Source organism: Macadamia integrifolia, chromosome 9 (assembly GCF_013358625.1).
Source record: "Macadamia integrifolia cultivar HAES 741 chromosome 9, SCU_Mint_v3, whole genome shotgun sequence".
NCBI lineage: Eukaryota > Viridiplantae > Streptophyta > Magnoliopsida > Proteales > Proteaceae > Macadamia > Macadamia integrifolia.
This window is the reverse complement of record NC_056565.1, coordinates 8573554-8594690: the sequence shown is the minus strand read 5'-3', so window position 1 is coordinate 8594690 and position 21137 is coordinate 8573554. Positions and strand designations below refer to the sequence as shown.

At 39.8% G+C, this 21137-nt stretch overlaps 1 non-coding gene across 1 annotated transcript; it reads right to left on the bottom strand.

Moving 5' to 3' along the window:
• Window positions 1-11561: 11561 nt before the first annotated feature.
• On the bottom strand, window positions 11562-11668 carry LOC122090303. Its single transcript, XR_006143541.1, has one exon. It is a non-coding gene; the product is annotated as a small nucleolar RNA R71 (small nucleolar RNA).
• Window positions 11669-21137: the final 9469 nt, after the last annotated feature.

Below are 21137 nucleotides of genomic sequence, written 5' to 3'. Positions count from 1 at the left end.
TGATTTTGGGATTTGATTTTGAACTTTAAAGTTTGATTTTGGATTTTGATTTTTGCATCTTGATTTGAATTTTGGATTTGAATTCTTGATTAAAAAAAATCCTTTTGGTTTTTTATTTTTTGAATTTTGATTTGATTTTTTTTTTTGAATTTTGTATTGAGGGTGGGGATTTTCAAAGATTTTTTTTTCTTTGATTTTCTTTTATTGTTAATCCTTGCTTTGACCATCTTTTGTGCCTCCCAGGATGGGTAGGTTGCTTCTCTGAGGGAATAAAATACTGACCATCATGTCATTCTTTTACTAAGTGAATTACATGTGAAGGAAACAACTTTCCTAACATAGGCAAGATAGGTAAGCAACAAAGTGGGGAGACTACTCTTGGGGTGGGTGGAAGTTCACTAACTCCTTTGGGTCCATTGCCTCGAGCCCCTATTATCGACTAATGTATGTAGGCAAATAAAAGGACGTGTGATTCAATCCCATCGATCTGACATAGTTGTAGCCCGGGGTTTCATAAAAAAATCTTCTTGTGGCTTTCTTGGACATTTCCACGCATTGCCTTTTGTAGTTCTTTCTTGTAGGTAATCTTTCCAATCATCAGTGAGTTTGAATTCCGGGGCTTCCCTCCTTCCTTGGTAACCAAGAGCCCCAAGTTGACTTCCATTTGATGGCCTGTTCAGCTTCAGCTTACCAAGTAGCCATAGCTGGAAAATTACGGGACTTCCATGATAATGATCAAGTCTGAATCTACAACTATGGTTCATGTCGTCAAGCCCTTTGAATGTTTCTGCAAGGATTGTGGGAATGATATCTTTTTCTTTCTTCAATTGCTTTATCACTTCTATCAAGACAGTTGGTGCACCATGTCCTAGAGTTCGAAGAATATAGCGAGCTATCATGCACAATAGATAAGCATCTTGTGACCTTTGCTGATGGATTCCTCCCAATGGTAGGTATTGAATGAAGATCCTAGCCACCTTAAGAATGTCAATCTTTCCATATCTGACGAATTGCTTCATTTTCTCTTTTTCCCATCCGAACAAGTCTTGAATCTCTTCTGAATGATATTTCTTCAAAGATTGTTGAATCGACTTGCACTTAGGTGGAGATAACATGTAAGCTTGGAATTCCGCGAGAGTTGGACAAATCTCAATCAACCCGAAATACATGTAGATCACCATCCCGCTACCGAAAAACCTGTCGAAGCAGATTGTGATGTAGCTTTATGCACCCAATTTGACTAAGCACTGACATATTCATGGATTCTAGCAGTCCTAGTGCCATTATACTTATGTCTAAGGTCCATTTCCTCAATGTCTCATCCAAGGAGCTCATGACTTATCCTGCAGTTATCACGAGCAAAGAGAAGATGTGGTGATTTACCAAAGCATTACTCATTAACTACTAACACAACCAAACCTTTACCACTGTTGCATCAAGTTCTTTTTTTTTTTTTCACTTGATCAAGGATGGGGAATGAATTGGCCTTGATAAACTAGTGCCAGGTGGCGACTTTTGGGGAGATAGAATCCTGGATAAGAATTTGAAAGATCATAGGTGAATGAAAGATACCTAATGGCCTTGTATGCCAAATGGCGATTCTTGGGGGATAGAATCTTGGATAAGAATTGATGGACCAATAGGTGAATGACAGATACCTAATAGCCTTGCATGCCAAATGACGATTCTTGGGGGACACAAACTATGATGATCTTTTAAGATACCTTAATTATTAATTTAGGAACTAATTGATTGCCTTGAGATGGTTGAGACCGCACTTGCACATGTTAAGTTACCTACTTATCCCTTGAGAGGAATCATGTTTGACGTAGTTCGAGCTATTCACCCAATTGGATATAATATTTCTTATGTTGATCCATATTGACCAGTCTGGGTATTTCTTCGCCGTTGTGGTCTATGAGCTTCACAACCTTGCTTGGTAGAATCTTTTCGACGATGAATGGGCCACTCCAGTTGGGCCTGAATTTCTCTCTTGGGCCTTGAATTGAGGTTCTTTGTTCTTGAAGAACAAGTTCACCCTCTTCTATGTGATGAGGCTTCATATTCTTGTTGAAGACCCTTGCCATTCTCTGTTGATATTTTGTTAGATTATCCATGGTCTTCATACTCCTTTTATCCAAAAAAATTGAGCTTGTCATGTCGGGTCATTACCCATTCTCCATCAAGTAACTGGCTATCCAAAAGTACCTTAAAAGGTGCTGCTCGAATATCTTCTGGTAGTACTGCCTCAAACCCATATACCAATGAAAAAGGAGTTTCCCCCAGTCGAGGATCGTATAGAAGTTTGATATGCCCACAAAGCAAGTGGTAACTTGTCTGCCTAATCCTTATGAGTCTCAGCCAGTTTATTTCTTCCCTTTTTTTTTTTTTTTTTTTTTTTTTTGTTTTTAAGGGTGGCTTTGACATTCTTATTAATAGCTTCCACTGCTCCACTCGGTTAGTGGCCTATAGGTGAAGGACTGGTGCCTCTCGATGCTTTGCCCTAGAAATGGGATCCTTGATCCAAGATTGGCTCATGTAGCTGATAAGTTGCCCCAGCATTCTTTCATCCACAAGGCATCACTTAATAACAATAGGTTCCCCATGGAGTGGTGAAGGTTGTCTTCTCACGATCCTTTGGGTGTATGCTCACTTGGTTGTATCTCGAGAATCCAACCATAAATGATAGCAAGGCATGCCCTGCTGTGTTGTTGACCAATACATCAATGTGAGGTAATGGGAAGCCATCTTTAGGGCTTACATTGTTAAGATCTCAGAAGTCTACGCATATTTGTACCTTACCATATTTCCTTGGCACAGGTACTATGTTAGCCAGCCATTGGGGGTACTTCACCACTTGTAGAAACCCCACATTTCACTCCTTCACAACTTCTCTAATCTTCACTCCATTCTGGCCACATTCTTCAGAGCTTCTACTTTACTGGTTTTGTCCCAGGATAGGCTGGCAATCATTGTTGCATGATATCAGGGTCTATACTAGGCATATCATCATAAGACCAACCAAAGACTTCGGCAAACTCTTTCAATGACTAATCATTTATTCTGCTTCTTCGTCATCTAGGGTGGTACCAATTTTTACCTCTCGAAGGTATTGGTTGATTCCTTGGTTAATAACCCAAGTATCCTCATGGATGGGTTGGGCTTTCTTTGATTCGCATTATTTTATTAACTCTTGATATTTATCAAGATCATCATCAGAAAAAGGAGCCAAGTCATACTTGGAATAAAAAATTTCATTCATAAAAGAAGGAGTAACAGAGTTAACATACACTGACTCTGGACTTGCCTTGAGAGGGGAGGCCTATATGAAATCATAAATAATAGACCCAACTACAGACTTGACAACTGACTTGATGCTTTTATCAATGGTATTCAGGTTGGTTGACTAGATAGCATGAGTAAACTTGAAGTCTTCTCAATGCTAGTCCAATTCAGAAGCGGTTCGACGGCTTGATGGATGAGGAGGTGTGGCAAAGGGCCTTCTTCTCCTTTTGATAAAGTTACCACTATTTCTTCAATGGTGTTGATATCAGATACTTGTTTCTTCACAAAAACGAGTTGATCCAACTCATATTCCCTATAGCTGAACTTTTTGAGAGGTGATGATTGGTGAAGGCTGCTTAATCTTCTTTCTATAAAATCCAACTTTTCAAGTTGAGGGATGCCATCCTGGTGCCTCGGTCACATCTTTGACCACTATTATGGGTCTTCCTGTTGTAGTTGATTCGGACACAGTGCATGCAGACCATCATTCTTTGTGCTCTTCTTTGCTTTGTATATCTGCTCCTTCCTCTTAAAGGCCTGGGCTTGAGCTCATGTAGCTCCTGAGATCTTGGTTTTTGCAGAAATGAACAGATATGGTTCTTCAGATCGGTGGGAAATTGTAAACTCCAGACGAGCTTTATCCCCTTTTCCCATTCTCTCTTCAGGATTACCCAGGGGCTTGGGGCCTCCTTTGACTGGATCATTATTGTGGGGTTGTTAGAGGAGAACCCATCTTCAATCAGTGCTACATCCACTATTTCAATGATGTAACTGTCCTGTTCTCTTTCCTTGATGTGTAACTGTTCCAGCTTAATCTTTGTTGGAACCTCCTCTTGAGGTGTGTTTGACTGAATCAAAGATGTAGGGTCATTCTCTTGACTTTCCCCCAGAACACTTACTAACTCTATTGATGAAGTCATTTTTGAAGATTTTTGCAATGTAACTATATCCTTCCAGTTGTACCCGTCAATCCATCCTTCTTTTGGATTTGATGGATTGTCTACTGACTCCTAGGAATGGGAATGATATAAGGGTGATGAAAGATATGAGGTGGGGTGATATGAAGGGGATGTAATGTAGGAGATAGGGTATTCTAATGAAGATAGTGGATGATAGGGTGATGAAGGGGTTTTTACTCTTTGATGGTATGGTAAGAGGGAAGACAATAGCAAAGATGGATGGTATGAGATGGTAGATTCCTCTTTTAGGTTCAGTGATGAAGGAGAGAAGGCGGGCATCTGATCCTCATCTTCTAACTCTTCTCCTAATGGCTCTTCTTTCTCAAGGATTTTCTTGACCTTGGTCCTACCTCCCATGACATTTAAGTGATCTCTTCGAGCTCATGGCTTGATGAGTTGAGTGGGTCACTTTCTGTTGATTCTTCCTCCAATACACTGACTGTTGCATGATCAAGGAGTGGGTTGGTAATACCATTGGGAGGATGTTTGGCCTTGACTTCAATGGTCCCTTTGCCTATCAAATCTTGAACTATATGCTGTAAAGCTATGCATCTTTTAGTAGTATGCTCCTTCTGAGCATGGTAAGCATAATACTCACAATCCTTGTACCAAGCCAGGGGGAGGATTACTGATCACCCTTGGAGCCATAGTTCCCAAAAGACTTTGCTTCTTCAACTTTTCATATATTGTGGCTGAAGGCATTCCCAATTCTATGAATTGTCTTCTTGGGTGAGGAACTTTCGGGGAAGGAGCATTTGATTGTATCACAAATGGCTTTGAAGGTGAAGTGGTCGCAAATGATATTGACTATTGGATTGCACCTATCACATTGGTTTCAGGATTCTTTCCTAGCCCGCCCTTGGCATTCTTCCCTATGTCTTGATATTGTGCATCCCGTAGGATCTTGTTCTCAACACGTGTCCCGGTGGCTATTAGGGTATCAAAAATTCTACAGATGTTGATAATAGAGAACATCATAATAAGGCTTTGACAAGTTCTCAATCAACATTTCTACTTGCTCTGCTTCAGAAGATTGATCTGCCATCTTGGCAACCTTGTTCCTAAACCTTGTTAAGAAAGTGGTAAACCCTTCCCTAGGTTTTTGTCTCAAGGTTTTGAGCTCTAGACGTTCCTCATCTACTTCAGTGTTGTGGGGATATTGTTTAGTGAAGACTTTCACTGCTGCGACCCAATTCTGTGTTCATGTGGATTCCAACTACATGAGCCACCTTAGTTCTAGTTCTATTAATGTTGACATGAATACCTACCTCATCTGATTGTCAGCAATTTGCCATATCTTTATGATACTGAGGAATACCTCCAAACGAGCCTTAGGATCCCTTAACCCATCAAATCTGTCGGTTTGACACTTGAACTCTTTAGGGATTCTTACCTCGAAAAAGAAACTCATCTCATCAAAATCTACTATTTGACTCTCCTGAATTTTCCCTGCTCAGATCTTATCCCCAAGCTTCTCCAATTGTTTTTTCGTTTTCCTTTCCCTCTCTGTCTCTGGAGGTTCCTTTTGAACATGTGCCACAAATTCCTCTTCTTCATCATTAATTATAGCCAAAGGGGGATCCCTGGAGGAAGTCCCTTGATGATCTATAGGCCTAGTTGGTTCTGGCTCTACTGGAGGAGTTGTGTCAGCCCCAAGATCGGTCTTAGGTAGGCTCCGTAACAAGTGCAACACTTGAGCTAATCCATTCTTGATTTCAGCAACGTCAACTTGCAATGTCTCTACTGAGTGGACCCATGCTTGTTCCGTTGTTTACAGGTCGGGTGGATCCATGTGAACTGGGCTGTAATCACTTGACGGTAGAATATCTCAAAGAGACGATGGGGGTGACACTAGACTTAGATGAGTTAAGCAATTACCCTGACGTGTCCAAATGGACCACGGAGAATACTTGAGGTGTGGAATTGTGCCTAAACCAAAAGTGATTTATTTTAGGATTTTTGAATTCCAACCCCTTGTTCATACATTCACTAGATTAACAACCAAAGATCCATCCAAAGTTAGTCCGCCTAATGATAGGGGGTGAATAGGGTTTGATGCCCTTGATCCACCTAATGTCATAAGTGGGAGATTCATACAAATGGCTTGTCGAGAATATTCCCATAAGACATTCCATGTAATAAAGTCATGCTTTCCTTACTCTTTTCCCACTAGGTGTCCCTCTTGATTTTCTCGAGACTTTAGGTGACTCTGATGGGATTGCCCCTAAGTCACAAATTTCTTAAGGAGGAGGGACACCTTTTATCCGAAACCCACTTAGGAAAGCAATTCTTTATGATGAGAATATAATGTAGGAACATTCCTTTTATGACCACAAACAAGTTCTATAGTTAGCTTGTGGCACTCCTAGCTTCTTTATCTATTTTCTACATGATGCTAAGTATGTAGTGGATGCATTAGGACCGACAAGGCTTCCTTGACAGTATCTATATACACAGGGTACGTGATCCTTTTGATATACCCATAGGTACGAGATCAAGGGGGTGACTTCCTTGCCATTACTCATGACTATACATGAGGTTAAGCAACTAGCCACAGGGTGGTGGAACCGTGAGTGATTGTGTGCAAAAGTGTAAAGTGGGAATCCCATTATCCAATCTCAGAATATCATAAAGTGCACAGACCTCCCCGAGGGTGCTGGTATAATTATGAGCATCCTCGCCATTTAATAATACCCCACACCCTTATACAGGAAGCGGGTATCAGTTGGTCTCAAAGTACTCTCTATGACATGCGCTGACCTCCCTGAGGGTGCGGGCATGAGAGGGAGTCCCTCGCCAATTGATTTCACTTCGAGCATGATGCATGATGTGGTTAGAAAATACAAATACAAATATGGGGTTAGTCAAACACATTTTCAAACAAATGCGATGGAAAATGTTCTTGCATTTAAAGGTAGCATCTAGTATCGGAAGCTTGACATTTATCCCCAGTGGAGTCACCATTGTGAGGGTAATGGCCGAAAATGGACTCATGCATCATCAATTCTGTCCTCTCTCCTCTCTCCTCTCCTTCATCTTTTTCATGTGAGGGAGGGGGTGTGTCATGTGTTCTTACCTTCCACTTGCATAGCTAAGTTATCACACACATATACATTGAATGAATTTAAACTACTATATACACTAAAACAAGGTCTATATAAAGTCTAAATGATGACAATTTGGTTGAGAAATCGTACATGAACTTAACCCCTGTTTCGGGTCAAAAGGGGTGAGCCCCTGATTAGTACTGGCTTAGACTGTCTTTCGGATTCTCCTACCTCAGGAGAAGATAGTCTTGACCTCCAATTTTCTTTCTTGAGAGACATTGACTGTGATGGTATTCGGGCAGGGTTTCAGCTAGGAATGGTTACTTTTGGATTTGGATTCGGACAAGGCTTTGGCTAGGGAAGGCTATTTTCGGATTTGGATTTGGAGAGAGCTTTAGCTAAGGAAGGCTATTTCCAGGCTTAGGATGAAGTGGCGCTCTGAAAAAGCTTGCACTAGGGATAGGCTAGGGGAGGGCTAGGATGGGGTGGCACTTCGGCAGAGCTTCTACTAAGAATGGGTATTTTTGGATAGACTCCAGGTGCACTCAGACAGAGCTTCTGCTAGGAACTGCTATTTTTGAAAAGAAACTGATTGACCTAAAAATGGATTGAAGATCCTCAAAGCCCCAAAGAACACTTTGAAGATCCAAATAGAGTTTCGGATCTTGAAAAAGATCTCTTCGTAAACCTGAAGAACCTCAAGGAGGGGGTTTCTATTTTTGGTAAAAACCAAGAACACTCAAAGGAGGGAGTTGGAGAACACACTATTTTTGGAAAAAACTAGATTAGACTAAGAACTTGGATTGAAGATCTTCAAAGTCTCAAAGAACACTTCAAAAATCCGAACAAGATTTTGGATCTTGAAGAAGATAACTCTGAAGACCCGAAGAAAATCAAGAGGGGGAGGAGAGAGGACAGAGCTTCATTACTATGGAGTGAGGTGGGGTTGTTTGGTGTGTGAAATCCAAAGGAGGGGGTATTTATAGGTTTTTTCGGCCAATGGGAAAGAGGGAACATCTTTATCCAATGGATAAAAGAGGGTTTTTAGACTAAAGTGAGTGAAGAGGGCTTTTATCCAATGGGTAAAAGGGATTCTTGGACCAAAATGGGTGAAGAGGACTTTATCCAATGGGCAAAAAAGGGGTTTTTTGGAGAGAGAATCCTTAACGAAAAGGGATTTTTTGGTCTTGAGTGGGTGAAGAGGAGATCTCTTCACCCACTGGGTCAGTGAAAAACCAATCCGGACCAAGATTGGGAAGAAAGGCATGAGGCATGGTTAGTATGGGAGGGTAGGCAATGTGCACAAAGTGTGTGGGCAATGTCATGGGTGTGCGACGCATGGCACGCAGGTAGGCATGGGTGTGCGAGCAGTGGCATGGGTGTGCGGCACATAAGGCTGGTTGGGGCAGCAATCATGGGCTGGTAGTAGCAGGCATAGGCACGGGCTATAGCATGCATAGGCATGGGCTGCAGCCAGCAGGGGCACGGGTCATGGCCAGAGGGGGCACGGGTCATGCCAGAGGGGGCGAGTCATGACCTGCGAGGGTGCGGGTCATGGTCAGCGGGGGCGTGGGTCATGGCCAAAGGGGGCACGGGCTTGGTAGCAAACATGGGCAGCAGCCATGGGTAGCAGCCGTGGGTGGTAGCCGTGGGCAGTAGCCATGTGCTACAGCCATGGACAGTAGACGTGGGCAGCAGCCATGTGCTACAACCATGGGCTGCAGCAATGGGCAGCAACCATGGGCAACAAGCACGCGCTAGGTAGCAGCTCGTGGACGATCCTAGATTTTTTTGGTGACAATCACGAGAGATCTGACGGTCTAATTTTGACTTACCATATATCGTCGAAATCGTATTTCTGAGCACAATCCATCCGTATGGTCATCTTGACAAGATTCCTTTATATAGAGAAAATCAAAAGTGGACCCTCTTCTCTCCCGCGTGGGGGTTTCTAGGGTTTCAAGTAGGGGAGTGTTTCCATCATCATCTCTATTGATTGAAAGTTGGAAGTCACGTCTAAGATCCACATTTCATCATAGCAGAGGAGGGTGACAAAATTATGTGTCTACAATAAGAGACAATCCAAATGCCAACAAAGATGGAGGGACCCACCTTGGATGACACACTCTCTCTCCTTGGGTATTGAACACTCTCTCTCCTATCTTTTTGGAGATTTTTTATAAGATCTTCTCTATTACTTTCGACCTTCTTAAAAGACAAGGGGCATGGATGAAATTTCCAATTCAAATAGAAGACTGCCCAAATTGATCAAAGAAAGGGAAGAAAATCATCCAAGAATGGCTGCCTAGCATGAAGAAGAGAGAGAAAATAAAAAATAAACAGAAAAAGGAAGCAAATTGTGGGAGACTCTCCTCTCCTATGATTCTCTCCCTTTCTCTCTTCTCTCCCCTCCACCTCATCAACTAGAATTTAAAAAAAAAATCCCATCAATTAGGAAACCCAATTCATTGGACTCCCTCCCCATTCCCTATATAAGAAAATCGTCCAAGGGAGGGAGGGCGTACTTCTTCCTTCTAGGGTTTTCTCTCTTTTTCTCTAGGTGTTCTCTAGTCTTCTTCTTTAGATCTCCTTCTTTTGTTTTTGGTTAAGCATCTTTGTAATGGATTTTTATTTAATGAATGCAAGTTTTTTCTTTTTTGGGTTTATTGTTCATGGTATTCAGTTGTAATTTAACTTTCTAGTTCTAGGCTTTGTTCTAAGTGACAAGAACTGAGTGTGGAGTATACGTTTTCAAGTTCAGATTTATCTTCTCCAGGCCCAGCAATTTCAGACTTGGTTTATTCCAGATATGGTTTTTACGGTTGATAGTATTTCAAATCAAAGAAGAAACAATCAAGTTTCATTCAAGTATTGAAGTTCAGGTAGGTAGGCTTCTTCATAAGTCTTCTCATCCACCCTTTCGTTCCCTCTTCTTGCTACTACCCATCATTCTTAACTTAGGTTTTTAATTTCAGTTTTACTTTATTGTTTTCCCTTTCTCCCAATGTTCTTGGCTAGACGATGCATTGGCTTTGTCCCTTCTAGCCATAAAACCATCCTTTTATTGCCTTTACTTTCAGTTATTTACTTTGCTTCCCTTTTCCTAAAGTAAGTAGAAAAGCCTTTTTTTTTTCAGTCCGTCTTTTGCTTTTTATTTATTACTTTTTATTTGTGTGGTTTAATGACGAATGATTAGGTTTTTAATTTCAATTGCAATTCCAATTTCCCTAGTTGTGTTGGTTAGGACGTTCTTTTAGATGCATGTGTTTTAGGGTGGTAGTTAGAAGTAGAACACAATTAGCAATCCATACACTTTTGCATTATTAGAAGAAGCTAAAAATAAAGTGGTTTCCTCCTTGTGGTCAACCCGTAGCTACGATGATCCATACTCTTACGGTTACTTTTAAATCTCAAACAAGTTTTTGGCACCATTGCCAATGAGACAGTTCCATGTTATTTTTCACTTTCTTTTGGTAAATCAGAGTGTTTTTTTTTTCTTTTTATTTTATCATTTATTGAATTCCTAAGAAGAACAACTTGCAATAATAGTTGTATCGGTGGAGGTTGCCAAGCCTCACAATATGGTAAATATAGGTTTTGCCCTGTAACAGTACCTCAGGAATTGAACAACCCTGGATCCCTACAGGTTTGCTCACAAAACGATAAAAAAAATTAAAAATAAAAAAAATTCCTTTCTTTTGTGTTTGTGCTAATCTTATTCTAGCTGTAGGTAATGTTCTATTGCATAAGTGCTGGGTGGGTACATAATACTGTGAATCGGTTAGAAAGGAGAAATCCAACAAGTAGGGATCCTATATGTATTCTCTTATCGATACCTTTCATTATGGGAGATCAAGCTACCCTACTAGACCAAGCCAATCGAGACCAATACCAAAACCTTCCACCATAACCCCCTCCTCCTACTCTGAAAGACTACCCTGCTAGAGCAGGCCAACCTTCCTACATAGTTCTACTACAAGCCCAGGGCAATAATTATGAGCGTAAATCTCAATTCATCATTATGTTGCCCCATTTTCATGGGCTGACCTTTGGGGATGCATACCTATTCTTCGGGGAATTTGAAGAGGTATGTGTTCTAATTAATATTGAATAGCTTTTTGATGATGCTATTAAGCTTAGGTTCATCACTTTTGTATTGAAAGACCAAGCTAAGAAGTGGTTGTATGGGTTACCCACAAATTCCATAACCACATGGGAACAATTCACAGTTGTTTTCCTCAAGAAGTTTTTCCCAACTCATAAGACCAATAAGTTTAGAAGTGATATCCTTTAGTTTAGGCAAAAGCCTAGTGAGTCATTTTCTAAGCTAATGTAGAGATTCAAGCATCTACTCCAGGAATGCCCTCACCATGGCCTAGACTTATATAATTTATGAGGATATTAATTACCCAACTAAACAAATGATAGAGTTTATATGCCCTGGGGTATTTGCATCCTTTACAGATGAAGAAAAGGCATGGGAATTCTTACTTGACTTAGCTGAAAAACCTGTGAATGAGAATCAACCCAAGAACTTAAAAGAACCGTGGGAGGGAAATGATATTTTATGGAAGGGTTAGTAGCAAAGGAAGCCCACTTAGACAGCCTTGTCAAAAGGATTGAGGCAATTATTCCTAAAACGCCATCATCAGTCAATTTGGTTAAAATGTGCAATTGGTGCCAGTCCTCTAGACATGTTATAGAAGAATGCCCCAACACCTCTGGGGGAACTTCCAGTGACAGTGTTAATGCCTTATATCAGAATATTCTATATAGGAACATTATAATCCAGGGTGGAGAAATCACCCAAATTTCTCCTGGAACCAGAGCAACCAAGCAGGGCCTTCAAATTTTCATAATCAAGGTCAACTTGGACCCCAAAGGCCTCCCTTTGCCCAACCGACTTTTGCCCCAAATACTTTTCCTAGGAAAAATGTAGGACTTCAGGCTAGTTTCCCTAGGCCCCCCTCTCCTATCATCTTACAGCAACCCCCTGAGTTTACCAGCACTGGAGAGGCAAATAGAATAAGTGACTTAAAAAAGAATATGACCCTCCTCATGACAAACCATCAAAATCTTACAAGAGAACTCACCCAAGTTGTCTCAATTCTGCGTGAGAGGGAGAAGGGAACGTTGCCCAGTAAACCAGAGCCTAACCCTAGACATCAACCTATTAGTTCACAAGCACCAACTAATGCATCACTAAATGTGGTACAAGGTCAGACCCAACAATGGCCCTCCAACCAATGTCATGTTGTTTATGCCCTTAGGAGTGGCCAAGAGTACCAACAAAGCATTCCTAAATCTTCCCTATCTATTACTCTTGTTAACTCCTCTTCTGTTGAGGACACAAATGTGCCTCTTGTTCTAGGTTCGTCCGATGAACCTAAAGCCACTGAAGATGATTTGGTTGAGAAAACCAAAAATGTTTTCGAAAAAGAGTAAAACCCTAATAGTGCTTATGTTCCCTCTGTCTCCTTTCCTAATCGCTTAGTAAACAAAAAGAAGATTGCTTCCATAGACAAGATTTTAGAACTCTTCAAAAAGGTAAAAGTGAACATCCCTCTTTTGGATGCCATATCCCAGATCCCCGCCAATGTAAAAGTTCTGAAAGATTTGTGTACTCACAAACATATCACTAGTGTGCCCAAAAAGGTATTCTTGGAAGGTAACATTAGTTCCATAATTACTCAACCTGTAACAGCCAAATATAAGGATCTAGAGAGCCCTACTATAGTTTGTGTCATTGGCAATACCTACATTAAGTATGCCTTACTTGACCTTGGCACAAGTGTGGATCTCTTGCCTTACCAATGTGTATAAGCAATTAGGATTGGGAGAATTGAAAGCCACTGGAACTACTCTTCAGTTGGCAGATAGTTCTAGTAAGATTCCTAAAAGGATGGTTGAGGATGTCTTATGGTGGGGGAATTTATTTTCCCTATTTATTTCATTGTGTTAGATACCAAGCCCTTCTCAACCAAGGATGAGATCCCAATAATTCTAAGAAAACCATTCTTGGCTACCAATAATGCATTGATCAATTGCCAGAATGGTTTCCTAAGGATATCTTTTGGCAACCAAACTGTTGAATTTAACATGTTTAGGATAGGCAAGCAACCACATATAGAAGAAGAGATCAATATACTTGAGGATTTTTTGGATTTTCCTGATGATTTAATTGCCAACTTTGAAATTGATTTTGATTCAGAATTCCAAGAATGTATGGATGAGTTGGATGATGATAATGAAAACTTCTTTTCTGAAGTCTTGAGTCTTCACACACTTGTGGAGCCCTTAGGACTCCTTTCCAATTCCATTCCCAAACCTTCTATAGTTAAGCCCCCTACGCCAGATCTTAAGGAGTTGCTATCTAATTTGAGGTATGCTTTCTTAGGCCTGACTAAACTCTTCCAATAATAGTTTCTTTAGATTTGACTACTAGCCAGGAAGAGGAATTACTCAAAGTGTTTAAAGACAATAAGAAAGCCATAGATTAGACCATGACTGATATCAAGGGTATGAGTCTTTCTATTGTGTAACATCATATACATCTTATGACGGATTCCAAACCATCCACGGAATCCCAAAGAAGAGCTAATCCAGTGATGATGGAAGCTATTAAGAAAGAGATCCTAAAGTGATGATGAAATAATTTATCCTATTTCTGATAGCCAATGGGTAAGCCCAACTCACGTAGTGCCTAAGAAGTCTAGTGTTACTGTAGTTCCCAATGCCAATAATGAACTAATTCCAACCCGTGTCTAAATAGGGTGGAGAGTGTGTATAGACTATAGGAAACTTAATGTGGTAACCTGGAAGGACCACTTCCCATTACCGTTCATTGAGTAAATGTTAGAGAGGTTAGCTGGACATGAGTACTATTATTTTCTTGATGGATATTCTGGTTATAACCAGACCCCAACAGCTTTAGATGACCAACATAAGATCACATTTACATGCCTGTATGGAACATTTTCTTACAGAAGTATGCCCTTGGGCTTTGCAATGCCCTTGCTACGTTCCAATGATGCATGATGAGCATCTTTTTGATATGGTCAAAAAATTCTTAGAAGTAGTTATGGATGACTTTTTGATTCATGAAAATTCTTATTCTGAGTGTCTTCACCATCTTTCACTAGTTTTGAAAAGATGCATCTCTAAGGATTTAGTTTTGAATTGGGAGAAATGCCATTTCTGGTTCAATCTAGTATTGTTTTAGACCTGTAGTATCCAAGGAGGGAATTAAAGTACAGACAGTCAAAATGGATTTAATTGATAATTTACCATCTCCGTAATCTGTTAAGGATGTCTAGTCTTTTCTAAGCCATGTTGGCTTTTATAGAAGGTTTATTAACCGGCCTCTCACTGCATTATTTATCAAGATCAAACTTTTAAGTTTTCTAAAGAGTGCCTAGAATCCTTCAAGTAACTTAAGAAGGAGTTGATCAATGCACCCATTATTCAACCATCTGTTTGGACTGAACCTTTTGAACTAATGTGTGATACTTCATCTTTTACCATAGGAAGGATTTTGGCTCAAAGGATTGATAAGTTGCCAACTGTCTTTTACAATGCTAGTAGGACCCTAAAGGATGCACAACTCAACTATACAACCATTGAAAAAGAATTCTTAGCTGTTGTGTTTATGCTAGAAAAGTTTTGGTCTTAGTTAGATCACATGTGGTGGTATAAACTGATCACTCTAGTTTTAGATACCTTGTTCAAAAGAAGGATGCCAAAGCCCATCTCATTAGGTGGGTTTTACTTTTGTAAGATTTTAATTTGAAAATTAAGGATAAGAAAGGAGTTAAAAACCTAGTTCCAGACCATTTATCCCAGCTTTCCAATTCCTTTGTTGTCAATTCTCCAGTCAACGGGAATTTTTTAGATGAACAGTTGCCTGCAGTGTCCAATGAACCATGATTTGTTGACATTGTCAACTTCTTGATTTCGGGTGTGACTCTGGCTCACTGGTCCACCTAAGATAGGTATCGATTCCTTTCACAAGTTAAATATTTCTTTTGGGATGATCCTTATCTTTTTAAAGTTTTTCTAGACCAAATTATTAGACGTTGTGTGCCAGATCATGAGCAGCACTCAATTTTCTATTTATGCCATGATCATGCATGTGGTGGACACTTTAGCCCCAAGAAGATTGCCGCAAAGGTTCTCCAATGCAGATTTTATTGGTCCACTCTTTTTTTAGATGTCTTTGATTTTTATAAGGCTTGTCCCGCCTACCAGTCTTTTAGCCATATTAATAAGAGAAATATGATGACGCCCCTCAACCCTATTTTAGTAGTTGAGATCTTTGATGTGTGGGGCATCGATTTCATGGGACCATTCCTTAATTCCTTTAGGAATTTATACATACTTTTGACCATTGATTATGTTTCTAAATGGATAGAGGCCATACCTTGTAAATCTAATGACTACAAAGTGGTGGTCAAGTTTCTCAAAGAGAACATCTTTTCTCGCTTTGGTTCACCACGTGCTATAATTAGTGGTAGGGGTACTCATTTTTGTAATCTGCCTTTTGAGGCCTCGATAAAAAAGTATGAGATCACCCATAAGTTAGCTACCCCTTATCACCCCTAAACTAGTGGCCAATTGGAGGTGTCTAATAGGAAAATCAAACAAATTTTTAAAAAATTGTTAATCCCAACCATAAAGATTGATCCCTTAGGCTTATTGATGCCTTGTGGGCCCATCAGACTGCATTCAAGACTGACCTTGGATAGTCTCCCTACCTTTTTGTTTAAGGGAAATCCTGTCACTTACCAATTAAGTTGGAGCATAAGGCCTTTTGGGCCATCAAGAAGCTCAACTTTGATTTGTCTGATGCAGGCATTTATCGTAGGCACCAACTATCTGAGTTGGAGGAACTTAGGAATGATGCCTATGAAAGTTCTAGGATTTACAAGGAAAAGACCAAAGCATTCCATGATAAGTAAATTTTACATAAATCTTTTATAATTGATGATAAGGTCTTATTGTACAACTCTTGGTTTCACCTTTTCCCTGGTAAGCTTAGATCCTGATGGGATGGCTCATTTATTGTACATAACATAAATCTCCATGGGACTATGGAGATTCTGAATCCAGGAACAGAGGTAATTTTAAAGGTTAATGGTTAACATTTAAAATCATTCCTCAAGCTTCCTACTGCGGCTAGTGAAGAGGTCATGGATCTTTATAAACCTCTTTACACAAAGGACTAACTTTTAACCAGGTATGACCACCTGGTATTGTTTTGTTTTTAATTCTTTCCATGCATTGAGGACATTGCATGGCTTAAGTGTGGGGGAGGGAAACTTGTTTCTCTTTTGTTTTTGTTTTTGTTTTTTTTTTCTTGTGTTTGTTTTTCATTTTTGTTTTTGAGCTTGCTAAGGATGAAGTTCTACTTTGGCTTTTGGCTAATGATCATACCTTTCGGTTGCTTTATGTATGAAAGTAATAGTTTTGATTAAGGTACCCATCTTGAATGCATAAAAACCCTGTTGAGAAAAAAAAAAGCTTGTGTCTTGAGGTGGAACTCTCTTTTGAAAAATAAGAAACCCTTATTTTATGGTGTTGGACCATATGTAAGTCTGTGGGGTCCTTGTACTCTTGATTGAAGTTGAGATGATCTTTTTAGATTGGCATGAGTTGAAAAATACACAATTTTAAATGAAAAGTGGAAAGTGATATAAAAGTTGATTTCCTTGGAACTAGACAAGGCATTACGCCTCAGGAAGCATGGTGTCTTGATCGAAACTCTTAGGGAAGAATTTTTTGAAAGAACTCTAGCATCACTGTCTATGTGGCATATGCAAAAAGTGAAGCTATATAGTAACTTGGGGGTCTTGTGTTTGATCCACCATGTTATTTAGGCCAACAGTAGTGGAGTAGGATAGAGTTTATTATAAAAAAAAAGAGAGAAAGAAAATCACATAGCAGGAAAGTATGTGTAAATGTCATCAATGCCTTGGTAACATGTTTGGTCAAAAATACTCCAATGCCTTAGTCTTTGGTTCCCTATTACTTCACAAGTGGTCTTGCCTTGAGTTAAGGATATTTTGGAAGAGACAAGGTGAGTTCCGAATTAAGAAATATGCTGGTGCCAGGAATTGATATGGGGTAATAAAAATTCAAGTGTGGGTGTCCCTAGATCAAGTGTAAGGAATTATCTTTACTTCGGATAGGTATAGCCCTTACCTTTAGCCAAAGTTGGGATTTTTTTTTTCTGAATTTTAGGTATATATTCACTACAAACACCCACGAGACATAACTTGTCCTCTAGGGGTGACCTAGTGGTTTAAGGGCTTGTTGCATATGCTAAGTGCAACCGTGATTCCTACGAAAGTGAGTTAGGATTTTTGTTGTTTAAATTTTATTTTTTTTGTTTTGCTTGGGGACTAGCAAAGTCCAAGTGTGGGGGAATTCTAATGAGCACATTTATGTGTGAAATCTTAGGGTAAAAAGCTTGCATTTTACATACTTAGAATGGAGCTACCTTGGATTTTTCTTTTTTATGTAGGTTTTGTATTTAAAAGGCCTTAAGGACTATCATGTGCCATATCTCCAATTTTACATGTAAAGAGGTCCCATTTTCTTTCATCGTTGCAAAGAGGATGAAATTCTGAGCAAGATGGACGTGTTGCATTAAAAGTACACATTCGTTTTGACACCTGTACACGTGATTATTCTTCTCTGGTCAGAAAAAGAATAATGGACCAGAACAGAACCGAGATGCAGGCCCAACCCTTTTGTAATTGTCCCAGTGGTATAAGAGATGGTCCAGATGCCAACAAAGATGGAGGGACCCACCTTATATGACACACTCTCTCTCCTTGGGCGTTGAACACTCTCTCTCCTATCTTTTTGGAGATTTTTTAGAAGATCTTTTCTCCTACTTTTCACCTACTTAAAAGACAAGAGGCATAGATGGAATTTCCAATTCAAATAGAAGATTGCCCAAATCGATCAAAGGAAGAGAAGAAAATAGTCCAAGAGTGGCTGCCAAGCATGAAGGAGAGAGAGAAAATAGAAAATAAAGAGAAAAAATAAGAAAAAAAAGGAAGCAAATCGTGGGAGACTCTCCTCTCTCCAATGATTCTCTCCCTTTCTCTCTTCTCTCCCCTCCACCTCATCAACAAGAATTTCAAAAAAAAAAAAAAAAAGAAAAGAAAAAAAATCCCATCAATTAGGAAACCCAATTCTCGTTGAACTCCCTCCCCATTCCCTATCTAAGAAAATCGTCCAAGGGGAGTGAGGGCGCACTTCTTCCTTCTAGGGTTTTCTTTCTTTTTCTCCAGATGTTCTCCAGTCTTCTTCTTTAGATCTCCTTCTTTTTTTTTTTGGTTAAGCACTTTTGTAATGGATTTTTATTTAATGAATGCAATTTTTTTTTTTTGTTTATTGTTTATGGTGTTCAATTGTAATTTTACTTTCTAGTTCTTGGCTTAAATCTAAGTGACAAGAACCAAGTGTGGAGCATAAGTTTTCAAATTCAGATTTGTCTTCTCTAGGCCTAGCAATTTCAGATTTGATTTTTTCCAGATCTTGTTTTTAGGGCTGGTAGTATTTCAAATCAAGTAAGAAACAATCAAGTTTAATTCAAGTATTGTAGTTCAGGTAAGTAGGCTTTTTCATAAGTCTTCTCATCCCCCCCTCTCATAACCTCTTCTTGCCACCAATCATTCTTAACTTAGGTTTTTAATGTCAGTTTTACTTTATTATTTATCCTTTCCCCCAAGGTTCTTGGCTAGATGATGCATTGGCTTTACCCCACCTAACCATAGAACCATCCTTTTAATGCCTTTACTTTCAGTTATTTACTTTGCCTCCCTTTCCCTAAAGCTAAGTAGAAAAGCCCTTGTAAGAGTTACTATCTGGTCAAATATGGAAGCTTGTACTATTGGTAATGCATCCCTCGGGCTAAGTAGAGATACCTACTTTTGTGCCTCTCTCTAGCTTTATTCCTCTTTTATTTTATTTATTTGATTTCAGTCATTTTCTTTTACTTTTTATTTATTGCTTTTTATTCAAGTGGTTTGAGTATTTAAATTCCTAGATGATGAAAGGTTAGGTTTTTAATTTCAACTGCAATTCCAATTTCCCTAGTTGTGTTGGTTAGGACGTTCTTTTAGATGCATGTGTTTTAGGATGGTAATTAGAAGTAGATCACAATCAGCAATCCGTACATTTTTGTGTTACTAGAAGAAGCTAAAAATAAAGTGGTTGCCTCCTTGTGTTCGACCCATAGGTACGATGATCCGTACGCTTGTGGTTACTTCTAAATCTCAAACAGTCATTTAAAATGACCAAAACTCCCTTGAACATAAGCTTTGTTATTATCTCAGCAATTATCATGACAAACTACAACCAACATGTATGCAAACTTATTTGGGTCTTGTTTCTTGGTTATTGGGCATCACCTAAGGTCTTTCTAAGTTAAGATAAGTTTAAGGGAGAGGGATAGTTATGCTAGCGTAGTACCTAGGAATTAGGAATGCTAGTGGGATATTAGCCGTAAGATTTGTTCATCCTAAATGTAACTGTTGGATGGAGATAACAAATCCAAACTCTCACTCCACTGCTGCTACACCTTTTCTTTCCCTCTCTTTCTCTCTCCCTGCCCCTGCATCTGTGCTATGCCATGCGTTGTTGCTACTTGCGTATCACACCTCTTGTTTGTTTTTTAATGGCCCTCTCTCTCTCACCACCATTACCAGGGAAAGGAATGTCAAAACATTTAACTTTACCAGTTTCACCATAGATTCAAGCAAGAACAATGAAAGGAAAGGAAAATGGAGGAAATGGAGGAAATCTCCTAGCCGTTCTTCACCTTGGAACCAAGGTAGGCCTCAGCAATTTCACGCATCTTTATAAGGATCATGGAGGAAATTTCCTCGGCAGTGAACTGCTTTTCCTCTCCCTTGTATTCCAACCCGATCATGGGCTTGTCACGGGGGCTAGTAGTAACCTTGAAAGGTCACAACTTCATGTCACTTTGAACAGAGGCATCGCTAAATCAAAGAAAATAAGTGACAGAAGAAAACTAATTAAAGAACAAACGCATATGAGGAAACAAGCAAAATCTGCAGCAGAGCATATAACAAAGGAATAATTTTTCAGCAAAGTACACATATATCTACATCAAAACACCAAATCTGAAGCAAATCCGGTTCTATTATGATACAGATGTTCAAACCTCAAGAAGAAGAATGGCAAAAAAAATAGATCTGGATTAGGTAAGAAAGGAAATAGCAGGAAACTAATAAAAAATGGAGTTGATCGGATTCAACGGCACTTGGTTCTTTGTTGCATCACCGATCAAATGCTTTGAATCGGTGAAGGCAACATACGAAGGAGTAGTCCTGTTACCTTGATCATTACTATGATTTCAACACAATCGTGTTGCCATACTCCAACACAAGAGTATGTAGTTCCTAGATCGATGCCGATCGTCGAACCTTCACCTTTGTCCACCATTGTTCTGGCTTGAAATTCGAAACAAGAGAAATGGAGGTAGCTCTGGCATAAGGTGGAGCTAGGTTAAATGTTATAGTGATTTAGCTCACTGGCCACAGGTCTCTCTGGTCACTGGTCGCTGCTCACTGCTTGCCACTCATTGGTCACTACTCACTGCTCGCCGCTCGTTGGTCGCTGCTCATTGCTCGTCGCTCGTTGGTCACCCGCCACTGGTTTGCTGCTCAGTGAATTGGTAGGGGAGAGGGTCGGGGTGAACGATGGATTAGGGGTGGGAGCAAGAGAGGGAGAAGGAGACACAAAGGTGGATTTCAATGACTCTACAAAGAAAACGAGAAAGGGAGGGAGTGAGAGCCGGAGATGGAGATGG